Source organism: Papio anubis, chromosome 7 (assembly GCF_008728515.1).
Source record: "Papio anubis isolate 15944 chromosome 7, Panubis1.0, whole genome shotgun sequence".
Lineage (NCBI taxonomy): Eukaryota > Metazoa > Chordata > Mammalia > Primates > Cercopithecidae > Papio > Papio anubis.
This window is the reverse complement of record NC_044982.1, coordinates 33,419,478-33,431,178: the sequence shown is the minus strand read 5'-3', so window position 1 is coordinate 33,431,178 and position 11,701 is coordinate 33,419,478. Positions and strand designations below refer to the sequence as shown.

Sequence of the window (11,701 nt, the reverse complement as noted above, 5' to 3'; positions counted from 1 at the left end):
TCCTCCCTCAGGGGACATCTGCTCGGGAGGCCTTGTTTTGGTTTCTCCTAACCCAGCTTTCCTTTCCCCCAGCTCCCAGTTCAGGGATCTTCTCTATAATCACCCAGCTCCAAGGTCATCTAGTTTAAAATGTCACCAGGCTTGAGGACTGGAACATCCCAGCAGAAGGGGAGGGGCTTTTTATCTGGGGAACCTGCACAGGGCCAAGCACAGTCTGAGGCCATGCTTGGTTGCAACGGTGTCTGCCGTCACTTTGGTTTATTTCATATCTGCCCCCTAGGCCGGGGCTGGGAGAGCTGAGCCAGTGCTTCACATTTTTGTTTGTTTGTTTATTTATTTTTATTTTTATGGTTTTTTTTTTCGAGATGGAGTCTCCTTCTGTCATCCAGGCTGGAGTGCAATGGCGTGAACTCGGCTCACTGCAACCTCTGCCTCCTGGGCTCAAGTAATTCTCCTGCCTCAGCATCCTGAGTAGCTGAGATTACAGGCGCCCGCCAGCACACCCAGCTAATTTTTGTAGTAGAGACGAGGTTTCACCACGTTGGCCAGGCTGGTCTTGAACTCCTGACCTCAGGTGATCTGCGCGCCTCGGCCTCCCAAAGTGCTGGGATTACAGGCGGGAGCCACTGTGCCTGGCCAGTGTTTCACGTTTTGTAAATGTGGCTTCTCTGGCTCTCAGGTAACTTCTGTGGGCGTCCAGAAATTAATTCCAGGATGTTTTAGATCCTTCGGCCTCTGTCAGACCTGAAAGTAAGCCAGCCTGCCTGGGTTAATGTGCTGTTGATGGCACCGGCCGTTTGCACTGGCGATGTAGGGTGCTGCCCACTGAGCCAGGGTGCCCCATTGTGTCAGATGGGCCCATGGCGACGGAGCCAGAGCAGCCCACATGAGGGAGGAGACAGGGACCTGGCTTCTCTGCCTGTCCACACCTGGCAGGTCGTCCTTTGGGGACTCTGTTTTCTCAGCTGTCAAGGACCAGAATTCCCTCTTTCCCCTCTTGCGCTATGGATAAAGGCATAGACATGTTACAAGTGATTATGTAATTTTCTCATTAAAGATGTGTAATAACACGGTTCCCCAAGATGCTCCAAGTATTTGGTAATTATTGCATGAATTGATTTTTGTTTTTAAGTCAAAACATACTTTGGTAAACATTCCTGTGAAGGGAGGCCCATTCCAAGTCTGAGACAGAGTTGGAGTGCCACCAAGACCCTGCCTGGGGCCCCGCTGCTCTGCCAGCCAACTGATGGGCTCCTTTACCCTATCTCTTCCTGGCAGTGCTCCATGGCGGTGAGGAAGAGGGTGAGGCCTCGCCACCCCGCGGAGGGCCCCCTGGCCCGCCCCAGTGCTGGAGACAAGTCTGGCCCCATCTCCCCACTGGGAGCTTGGCCAACCCAGATGTTCCCGCAGCCCCTCCCTCCACTCCTCGCTCCCTGGACAGGGCCCATCTCCAGCGCATTTTCCTCACTCCAGGCTCCTTCCTTGCCAGATTGCTTTGCCCGAGGATTCCATCCCAGGCTGGGAGGGGCTGGGGACCCGATTCTCTCATTTCCCTGTGGTTTGGCATTCCCGAGCCTTCCCTTGCCTCTGTTGCTCTCAGAGCGAGCCCCGCCGTTGTCTGCAGACTCTGGCTCCCTGGACAGGCAAAGGGAAATGCCTGGGTCACCCTGATGCCTCTGAGCCTGGTAACGGGAGCTAATGATGGCAAATACAGACCGAGGGGCCACCTTGCCGCTGCCCGACCCTCCAGGGAACTTGAGCGCCGTCCCGTTTCTGAAACTCCTGGCGGTTGCTCAATAAATGGTGAGTCAATGAAGGAGTGTAGGGGTGGCTGCGGGGTCCACCGGAGGGGATTTCCGTGCAGAATGATGTCCGTGCAGAATGATGTGTGGGAATTGTTGTGAGAACAAACATTAACCAGCTTTTGCCCCTATTTACAAGGCTGTGCTATTAAGTGCGGAGCCGAAGTCAGCCAGCCTCATCCCCACAGGAGACCTGAATTTATAAATGGTGGTCAGGATGAATCCAAACAGGATTCCTCCCCCAGGTCACGATTGTGACATCTGGAGAAATGTATGGGTTTGTCCTGGGTCAATGCCACCACATGGGATGCAGGGGAGATAAAGAATAGTGCGGTTGTTAATACCCCGCATTTAACCAAGAAAAGCCCCAGAGGAAGGCACTGCCTCATAAAACCAATGTCCCTTGAGCGTGCCCCTTAATATGCCACAGACACTATGCCAAGCCCATCACAGGCATTGTCTCCTGTCCTCACCCCACCCTATGGGTAGGGCCTGTTAGCCCCATTTTACAGAGGAGGAGGAGGAGCTCTCCCAGCATCTCTGCCCGCAGGTAAGTGGGAGAGGCTGCGCCCCCAGCACTGTCCAGGACAGGGGGGCACTGGACCTGTTTCTGTGGAACCGAATCTTCGTCTCAGTGGGCCTTGGGAATGCAGTCTGACAACCTCTCTCAACTTTCTCACTAAAGCTGCTCAAGTGACAGAGAACGGAAACACTGAGAGGTGTGGACACCGTCCAAGGTGGCAGCCTCAGGTGGAGAGTTCTCTGGAGTTTTACCAAAACCAAAAGTTTTCTTCTGTTCATTCTTCTGTGACCGGCTTATTTCACTTAGCGTAAAGTCCTTGAGGTTCATGCGTATTGTTGTAGACGTGTTTTAGTGTTTAAAAAAAAAAAAAAGGCTGGGCGTGGTGGCTCAAGCCTGTAATCCCAGCACTTTGGGAGGCCAAGGCGGGCAGATCACGAGGTCAGGAGATCGAGACCATCCTGGCTAACACAGTGAAACCCCGTCTCTACCAAAAAACACAAAAAACTAGCCGGGCGAGGTGGCGGGCGCCTGTAGTTCCAGCTACTCGGGAGGCTGAGGCAGGAGAATGGCGTAAACCCGGGAGGTGGAGCTTGCAGTGAGCTGAGATCTGGCCACTGCACTCCAGCCTGGGTGACAGAGTGAGACTCCGTCTCAAAAAAAAAAAAAAAATAGAAAAAATTATCCAGGCGTGGTGGTGGGCACCTGTAGTCCCAGCTACTCTGGAGGCTGAGGCAGGAGAATGGCATGAGCCCGGGAGGTGGAGCTTGCAGTAAGCCTAGATTAAAAAAAAAAAAAAAACGGCTGGGCACGGTGGCTCACGCTTGTAATCCCAGCACTTTGGGAGGCCAAGGCGGGCAGATCACCTGAGGTCAGGAGTTCGAGACCAGCCTAGCGAACATGGCGAAACCCCGTCTGTACTAAAAGTACAAAAATTAGCTGGGCATGGTGGCGGGCACCTGTAATCCCAGCTACTCAGGAGGCTGAGGCAGGAGAATCACTTGAACCTGGGAGGTGGAGGTTGCAGTGAGCCAAGATCGTGCCACTGCACTCCAGCCTGGGCAATAAGAGCAAGACTCCATCTCAAAAAAGAAATAATAATAAACCATCACCAAAAATATTTGACACCACCATACACACTCCTTATCTTAAAGTTGATGTTCCCAGGACCTGTGTCTTATTTATTCAGTGTCTTCCTGTGATCCTAAAGTCACAAGCACTGGTGCGAGAGACACTGACCAGCCAGGCCTCAGCTCCCAGCTCTGGCCAAGCAGGACAGCCCATCAGTCTGCCTTTCAGTGCCGGTGCTGCCTGGAGGCCTGTGCTGGAGGCCCTGGTGGACACGGGTGTGTGCCGCTCCCCTTCGGAGAGTATACCACCTCCAGCTTTCTGCTGCCTCACTTTGTTCTCAGAGTTAGGGGTGGTGGATTCCTGGGAATTTTCAATTTTTGTATTTATTTTTATTTACATCGATCTATTGTCTTTTAAAAATGAGAAAACTGCCATGCAGGAAGGTTGGCTTGCCTGAGATGTTACAGCCAATGAGTGGCAGACCCAAGCCTGCCCAGGCTTCATGCCTCCGTATTCCCTGCCCCCAAGCTTGGGCCACATTCACGGCACCACCAGGCCGTGATTGCAGTAGGCCACCCCGCCCACCACATCACGCAAATGCTGCTCATCTGAATCCCATCTGCTCTGCATTATATTGTGTTTAATGTGCAAAATTTACAAAGCTCTGAAAACTGAAAGGTTTCTTATAAATTTGTCCATAACACCTGACTGAACTGCTGCGAGGCCATTTAGAGTCTTGATTTATGCCCTTTAGGAGGACATTTGTGTTTTGCAGCAGAGCTATGAGTGTGTATGTATGGTTGTTTTGCTCGTTGATTTGGATTAAAGAGGGCTTGTGGCCGGGCGCGGTGGCTCACGCCTGTAATCCCAGCACTTTGGGAGGCTAAGGCGGGTGGATCACGAGGTCAGGAGATTGAGACCATCCTGGCTAATATGGTGAAATCCCGTCTCTACTAAAAATACAAAATAATTAGCCAGGTGTGGTGGCATGCGCCTATAGTCCCAGCTACTCGGGAGGCTGAGGCAGGAGAATCGCTTGAACCCAGGAGGTGGAGGTTGCAGTAAGCCAAGATCACACCATTGTACTCCAGACTGGGCAACAGAGCAAAACTCCATCTCAAAAAACAAAACAAAACAAAACAAAAGAGAGAGAGCTTCTGGCCAAGCACGGTGGCTCGTGCCTGTAATCCCAGAACTTTGGGAGGCCAAGGTGGGCAGATCACCTGAGGTCAGGAGTTCGAGACCAGCGTGGCCAACATGGTGCAACCCTGTCTCTACTAAAAATACAAAAATTGGCTGAGCATGGTGACGTGTGTTTGTAATCCCAGCTACTGGGGAGGCTGAGGCGGGAGAATCGCTTGAACCCAGGAGGCAGAGGTTGCGGTGAGCCAAGATCGTGAAAAGAGGGCTTCCAACCTGCTGGGAGTATTATATAATATGCAGTTTAGTAACTGCTAAAACCTGGAAAATTCTCAATTCTGAAACACGTTTGACCCCAAGAGTTTCTGATAAGGGATCGGGACCTAGATATATGGAATTACAGTGATATGAAAGCTGTAAAAATAAAGAGCTTAGACCCAGTTTTGTGTCTGTACATCTTTCCGTGGCATTATACTATAAAGCAGGGGTCTAGGATAACAGGTCCCCACAGAAATGAGAGCTAGAGAAGCACTGCCAAAAAAAAAAGAAAAAAGTTATTTCCCCTCCCTTCAGCTTCAGGGAAGTCTTGTTTTAGGATTACGAGGTGCTGGCCCACTGACCTCTGGGTTGTTTCCAGGTCTTTGGCCCGAGACACAGGCTGTCTCTCAGTGTCTGGGCTGAGAACCATTCAGGTACAGAGGCTGAAGCCACAGGGTAGATGAGAAGTGCCCCAGGAGCATGGTGGAGGGCGAGACCAAGAGGAAAGGATCTAAACGGCTTTGACTGCTGGCCTCTGGGGCTACTAATCCAGGGCCCCTCTCCATGACAGCCCCCCGGGGACAGCACCAGGGACCACGGAGCCTGGCTCACAGGATCCGTCACAAGAGAAAAGGGACTTGCTGCCCTCTGCAACCATCCATGGGGCCACCACGCGGCCACAGGACACCAGGCTTGCCTGGGAGGCTGGGGTGCCCACCTGGAGCTTCGAGGCCTGGCGCACCCTCCAGGCCTGTGCTCTTGAGCGGGCTCCACGCCTTACACCGACCTTTGTGGGGTCTGGGCCAGGAGTTGCTCTCCCCTTTGGGAAATGAGGGTGGGTTCCTCACAGCAGCTCCCTTAATGTCTCAACCAGCTTCTCCAAAGGAGGCCGTGGTTGGGGTCCCTGTGGTCAGAGTTTGTGTTCCCCTGTGGGCAGAGGGGACGAGAGCTGTGCCCGCTGGAGCTGCTGGCTGGGATCTAGTCAGAATCAGCATTGGAAAGCCCCTTCCTTTCCCACTGTCTTTGCTCTCCTTCCCCAGGCGCTGTCCTGCCTCCACACAGCCTCTCCCACATCCCAGTGCCCTTTCCGGGATCCGAGTCAGCGTGGGCCCGATGTCACTGAGGAAACATCCCAGGAATTCCTGTTCTTTCCCTCTGGATGGCCCTCTTGTCTGCGGGAAGGGTGGGAGGAGCTATTGTGTATTTCTGCCTCAGCTTTAAGGGTAAAACTCCCCTCCAAAGGCCAGGTGGCTTCTCTCCTGACAGCCACTTGCCAGACACACTGAGCCCTGGATTCCCACTCCGGTGGTCTGGCATGGCGCTTCGAAGAGCTGACTGGGATATGGCAACGTGATGGGGAAAGGAAGGTTGAGGTGGCATCTAGAAGCACAGCACGGAGTGGAGTTTTGACCCTCGCCTTCCCGCTGTTCCCAGCATTTGAATGACTGTATTAAGGGAAGTGAATATATGTATTGGGGGGCGGGGAGAAGTTAGAGAAATAAACGCAGACAGCCTCAGATGTGGAGTGTGTTGTCTTTTTTCCTTTTGGATTCCTAGTGGGCTGTGGCATCAGTTCTATGACTTTTATAGTAAAAATGTTTGAATACTCTGATTGTAAAATTCAGTTTAATCTAAACTGACACACACAGCACTAGAATGCAAGTCCCCACTAGACTGTAAACTCCCTGAGAGCAGACCTAGTGTGCTGGAGCCCACGCCTGGGAGAGGCGATTGCATCTCTTCCCAACTCCACGTCTTGGTAGCCTGAAAATAGCCATGGTGGGAGCACCTACACCAAACACTGTGAGAAGGAATCCACCTGCAGAGCAGTGCTGCCTCTGCAGCGAGCTGAAGCGTAAATGGTTGCCACCACTGGACAAGTCTCTCCCAGCTTCTAGCACGGCGTAGGCACTCAGATATTTGGATGAACAACCTCCAAATGAAGGAAGAGGGAAGCAACATCCTCTAAATTCAGTTCAGTGGGAGTTCAACAAATACCCTGTCCTGGTGGACATGCGTTTTCTGGGGCAGCTGCCATCTGAACTTCCACCTGGGGACCCTGCCAATTCTTGTTTCTCAGGTCCTGGCCATCAGGGTACAGGCATGTTCCTGTGGGGGGTGAGTCTACGAGGACCCTTCAGGGTTTCTTCTAGGGATGGCATGTGTCAGCATTGCCTAAAAGTGGTGGTGACACGAGTTCGGCGTGCAGCCGAAGGGCAACATAGATCCTGACTGGAACTGCTCCTGGACCACAACTAGGACATTGTCAGGGGTTCAGCCCATGCCCATGCCTGATTCTTCAGCCCTCCTTTCAATCTGCGATCTCCCAACGCCCCTCCTCTAAGCAACTCTCCTGATTAAGCTGACTCAGTCTTTTTGTGTGGTGTGCAACCAAGAACCCCGAGGGTTGGTTCAGGCCCTCTGAGGCCGAGGCCGAGATGGGACTCCATGTGTGAGAGATCTACAGGGGAGCGTCTGTGAAGTTAAACTGCGGGGAGGAGGAGGTGCAGGGGGAGCCTTCAGAACGTGGTGTGGGGCTGAGTGCAGCCACTGGAGGCTGGTCACCAGCTACACTTCTCATAGCCCCTCTCCTGAGGCAAACCTTCAGGCCTGCCACGAACCTCTGGTACAGGGTATAACATGAAAATGGATCTCTGCCCTTGCAATGTTCACAATTATGAGAGAGAAAGATAAACAACTGTATCACTGCAGTAGTTTGAAAGTGCTAGGGCAGGCCGGGCGCAGTGGCTCAAGCCTATAATCCCAGCACTTTGGGAGGCCGAGACGGGTGGATCACGAGGTCAGGAGATCGAGACCATCCTGGCTAACACGGTGAAACCCCGTCTCTACTAAAAAATACAAAAAAAAAAAAACTAGCCAGGCGCGGTGGCGGGCGCCTGTAGTCCCAGCTACTCGGGAGGCTGAGGCAGGAGAATGGCGTAAACCCGGGAGGCGGAGCTTGCAGTGAGCTGAGATCTGGCCCCACCCCACCCCGGGGGGGGAAGCGGGAGGCCGCGTCTTCCTAAAAAAAAAAAAAAAAAAAGGAAAGTGCTAGGGCAAAGCCCGGCACCAGTGGGAGCACAGAGGCAGATGTACAGGGAGGCTTCCTGGAGGAGGTGAATCCTGGGAGCCTGGAGGCTCTTGGCATTTTGCCCTCTTTCTTCTCTCCAGCCTTCCATCCCAACCCAACCACACAAAGAGATCTGGCCACTTCTTTCTTAGCCTCAGCCTTAGATCTGCAATCTGCAGAGATGATGAAAATGTAGAGAACTGAGGATACACATAGGGGGAGCATGGGACAGAGAAATTTAACAAAAAATTTTTTAGAGACAGGGTCTCCCTCTGCTGCCCAGGCTGGAGTTCAGTGATGCAATCATAGCTCACTGCAGCCTCCACATCCCAGGCTCAATTGATCCTTCTGCCTCAGCCTCCCAAGTAGCTTGGCCAGCATTCCCCAACCTTTTTGGCACCAGGGACCAGTTTTATGGTAGAGAATTTTTTCAGATCTGGGGGCGGGGTGGGATGGTTTCAGGATGAAACTGTTACAGTCTAAAGCCTCATTCTGTTCAGATCATCAGGCATTAGATTCTCATAAGGAGCACACAAACTAGAAGGCTTGCATGAGTAGGTCACAATAGGGTTCATGCTCCTGTGGAAAATCTAATGCTGCCACTGATCTGACAGGAGGCGGAGCTCAGGCGGTAATGCTTGCTCACCTCCTGCTGTGTGCCCGTTCCTAACAGGCCATGGACAGGTACCCGTCCGCGGCCTGGGGATTGGTGACCCCTAGCTTGGACTGCAGGCAACTGCCACCATATACCTGGCTAATTAAAAAAACGTTGTAGAGATGGGGGGTTTCACTGTGTTGCCCTGGCTAGTTATGAACTCCTGGACTTAAGCAATCCTCCCTCCTCAGCCTCTCAAAGTGTTAGGATTCCAGGCATGAGCCACTGTGCCCAGATCAGAACTTTTATTCAGCATCTAGTAGGAATTTTATGGAAGTAGGAGGTTCCCCACTCCACCACCTGCTGTATGAGTCTCAAGTGAGCAAGTTGTGGCTTAAGGAGGTGACCTGACCTGCCCAAGTGCACATACAATGAGAAGCAGAGCAGCCTTCCAGTGCAGGTCTGCCTCCGCCCCAGGCTTCCCCAAACCCCCAAGGCAAGGGGGTCTCAGGTGCAGCCAGTGAGTGGCACAGGGCCAGTGCAGAGGGGACTTGACAATGGGAAGGAAGGTCTTACACTTTTTCCTGGACTATTCTTTCTAAACCACCCTATTGTAATGCATCAGTTCTGTTCACCACATCTTTGTGAGGTAGGCAGAGGAGAAATGAGGCTTACAGAGAAATTCCCGCCCAAGCCAGTAATTGGTAGGGCCTGGCTGGTGGGTCTAAGACAGCCCCTTACCAGTGCGTGTGGGTTCTGCCTCCCAACCTCTGGGTCCTCTTTGCAGCTGGGGTGAGGTGTAAGTAATCACAGCCCTGGGTGTCTGAGAAGAAAGGATCATAGGAAAAGCAGGGACACAGCAGGAAAGTGAGCTCCTTGGGCCTCAGATTCCCCCACTCTGCAGCGGGAGAAGCATTTTCCTCCCACTTGACAGAGGACCTTTGACCAAGCTCAGAAAAGTCCCAGCTGGTGGGGGCAGGGAGCGGGGCTTGTTGAATGGAAGAAGTGCTTTTCCTTTTTAGAGAGGCTGCGTGATTCCACTCCCCTTTCTCTGCCAAGCTTTATCTTTGCTTAAGAATTCACACAACCCTCCAGGGGCCCTGCTACAGCTGCTGCTCCTCCTGTCTCCATTGATAGGTAAGAAATGTGCCTGATTTAAACTGATTTAAACTGGCCATGTTTTAATAAGCATTTTGTCCAAACAGGGAGCTGCAGGAATCGGGGGGCTGAAGCGGGGCTGAGCTTCCCACTGGTGACTTCTCTTTGCCCAAATGAGGCCAAGGGAGAAGCGGCAGGGCCAGCAAGGGGCTGAAGGCAGGAGAGCGTGGGGAAGGGGATCAGCCTTCGCCACCCCACCTCAACCTCTCCCCAACTTCCCCCAACCTCCCTCCTGCCCAGGACCAGTTTCTAAAGATGAGTGAATTCCAGTTTCAAAAAAGGAATGGCAGGCAAAGAGTGTCTTGGTTGTGAAAAAGGACAACCAGGAAAACAAATTAAGTTGATCACATGTTGAGCCCCTGCCTTGATGCTAATGAGTGCCCTGGCACAGGAAGTCGGGCTGCATGGCAGGCCCTGACCTCCGGGATTCACAGCTGAGCAAACCACAGCAACAGGGACAGAAACCAAGGGGGCAGGACATGCACCCCATCGGCCTGGTGTGGTGTGGAGATGGCTTCGAAAGCAGGTGACATGCTGGGCACAGTGGCACTTTGAGAGGCCATGGTGGGAAGACTGCTTGAGCTCAGGAGTTCGAGACCAGGTTGGGCAAAATGGCGAGACCTGTTTCTATTTAAAAAAAGAAGAAGGCTGGGCGCGATGGCTGACGTCTGTAATCCCAGCACTTTGGGAGGCTGAGGTGCGCGGATCACCTGAAGTCAGGAGTTGGAGACCAGTCTGGCCAACATAGTGAAACCCTATCTCTACTCAAAATACAAAAATATTCGCCAGGCGTGGTGGCGGGCGACTGTAGTCCCAGCTGCTCAGGAGGCTGAGGCTGAACCCGGGAGGCGGAGCTTGCAGTGAGCCCAGATAGCACCACTGCACTCCAGCCTGGGCGACAGAGCGAGACTCCGTCTCAAAAAAAAAAAAAAAAAAAAAAAAAGAAAAGAAAGGGAGGGAGGAAAGTAGAAAGAAAAGAGGAAGGAAGTGAGGGAGGGAAAGAAAGAGGAAAGGGACATTTGACCAAGGTTTTGAGGGCTGAGTAGGGGTTTGAGAGGTAGAGGGGATTGGGAGGGTGCATGCTGAGTGAGAAAAGGTGCTGGGAGATGGGTAACAGCAGTGTGTGTGGAGAAACTCAGTTGTGGCTGAAGAATAGGGTCCAGGGGTGGAGGAGAAGGAAAGTGGCTGGACACAGAGGTGTGTTGTGTGTAGGGTCGGCATGAAGAGGAGCGGATAGGGCAAAGCTAGAAGGGTTGGGCAAGGGGAAATGGGATTGGAGAGGCGACTGGCGCTGACCCAAGACAGGACAGATAGGGTGACCAGAGTGGAGGATTAGCCAAGCCTTGGCACAGACCCAAGCGGGTGGAGGCCCCGGGCAACACCAGTCACCACGAGGGCCTCTCCCAAGGGCTCTGTCCTCCCACGGGGATTGGAGGTGGGTAAGGGAGACCGGGCGGGGTGGAGGATGAGGCCAGGCAGCTGCGGAGAGAGAAAGTCCCACCCCTGCGGGCGTTCCTTGCCGGCCGGCCGACCTCGCAGGCTTGGGCCTGGGCGGGCACCGACGGAGCGGCCCTGGGTGCAGCCTCCCGGCGCCCGCGAAGACAGGTAGGGAGGCGGAGGGACTGGAAGCCCGCGGGCGACCAGAGGCGGGGGCGGCGCACCCCGGGGCTTCTGTAGGAATTTGCTTGCCTGGCTCACGGCGACTGGAATGTCGGAGAAAGTGGGGGTCCGCAGAGGAGACCCCGCCCCGGCTCGCTCTCCCGAGGTGGGCGCACGGTCATCGCGCGGCACCGCGCGCCTCCGGCCGGGAGGGAAGGAAATGCCGGGAGCCGGGGAGCTGGTGCCGGGCGGTCCCGGCGCCCACCCTCCGCCCGATGGGACCTTCCTTCCTTCATGCGGATGCCGCTCCGGGTGCGTGGTGAAGGCGAGGCCCTGGAGACTGCGCGCCCCTCCCGGGAGGTGCCACTGGGCCGCGGGCCTGGAGGGTCCGGGAGCCCCTGCGGCTGCCGGCACCTGCGCGGCCATCCCGGGCCTCCCGTGGGAACCGCGCCTCGCCGCCTTGGGGGTGCGCGGCAAGTTCCTGGGGT

The 11,701-nt window shown here is 54.1% G+C and overlaps 1 protein-coding gene and 1 long non-coding RNA gene across 4 annotated transcripts in view; both read left to right on the top strand.

Annotated features, from left to right (window-relative positions):
• Positions 1-544: 544 nt before the first annotated feature.
• On the top strand, positions 545-6,310 carry LOC108586910. The gene is made up of 2 exons (XR_001904912.3): positions 545-1,803; positions 5,832-6,310. It is a non-coding gene; the product is annotated as an uncharacterized LOC108586910 (long non-coding RNA).
• Positions 6,311-8,187: 1,877 nt separating this feature from the next.
• PAPLN (papilin, proteoglycan like sulfated glycoprotein) overlaps positions 8,188-11,701 on the top strand; it is a 40,641-nt gene continuing 37,127 nt past the window's right edge. For 2 of the 3 annotated variants that reach the window (XM_009211905.4, XM_031668004.1), the window contains exon 1: positions 11,016-11,219. The gene's annotated coding sequence lies outside the window, so the exon portion shown is untranslated. Of the gene's footprint in view, positions 9,594-11,015; positions 11,220-11,701 lie in introns of those variants that run through there. The other variant, XM_009211903.4, reaches the window with a different exon arrangement.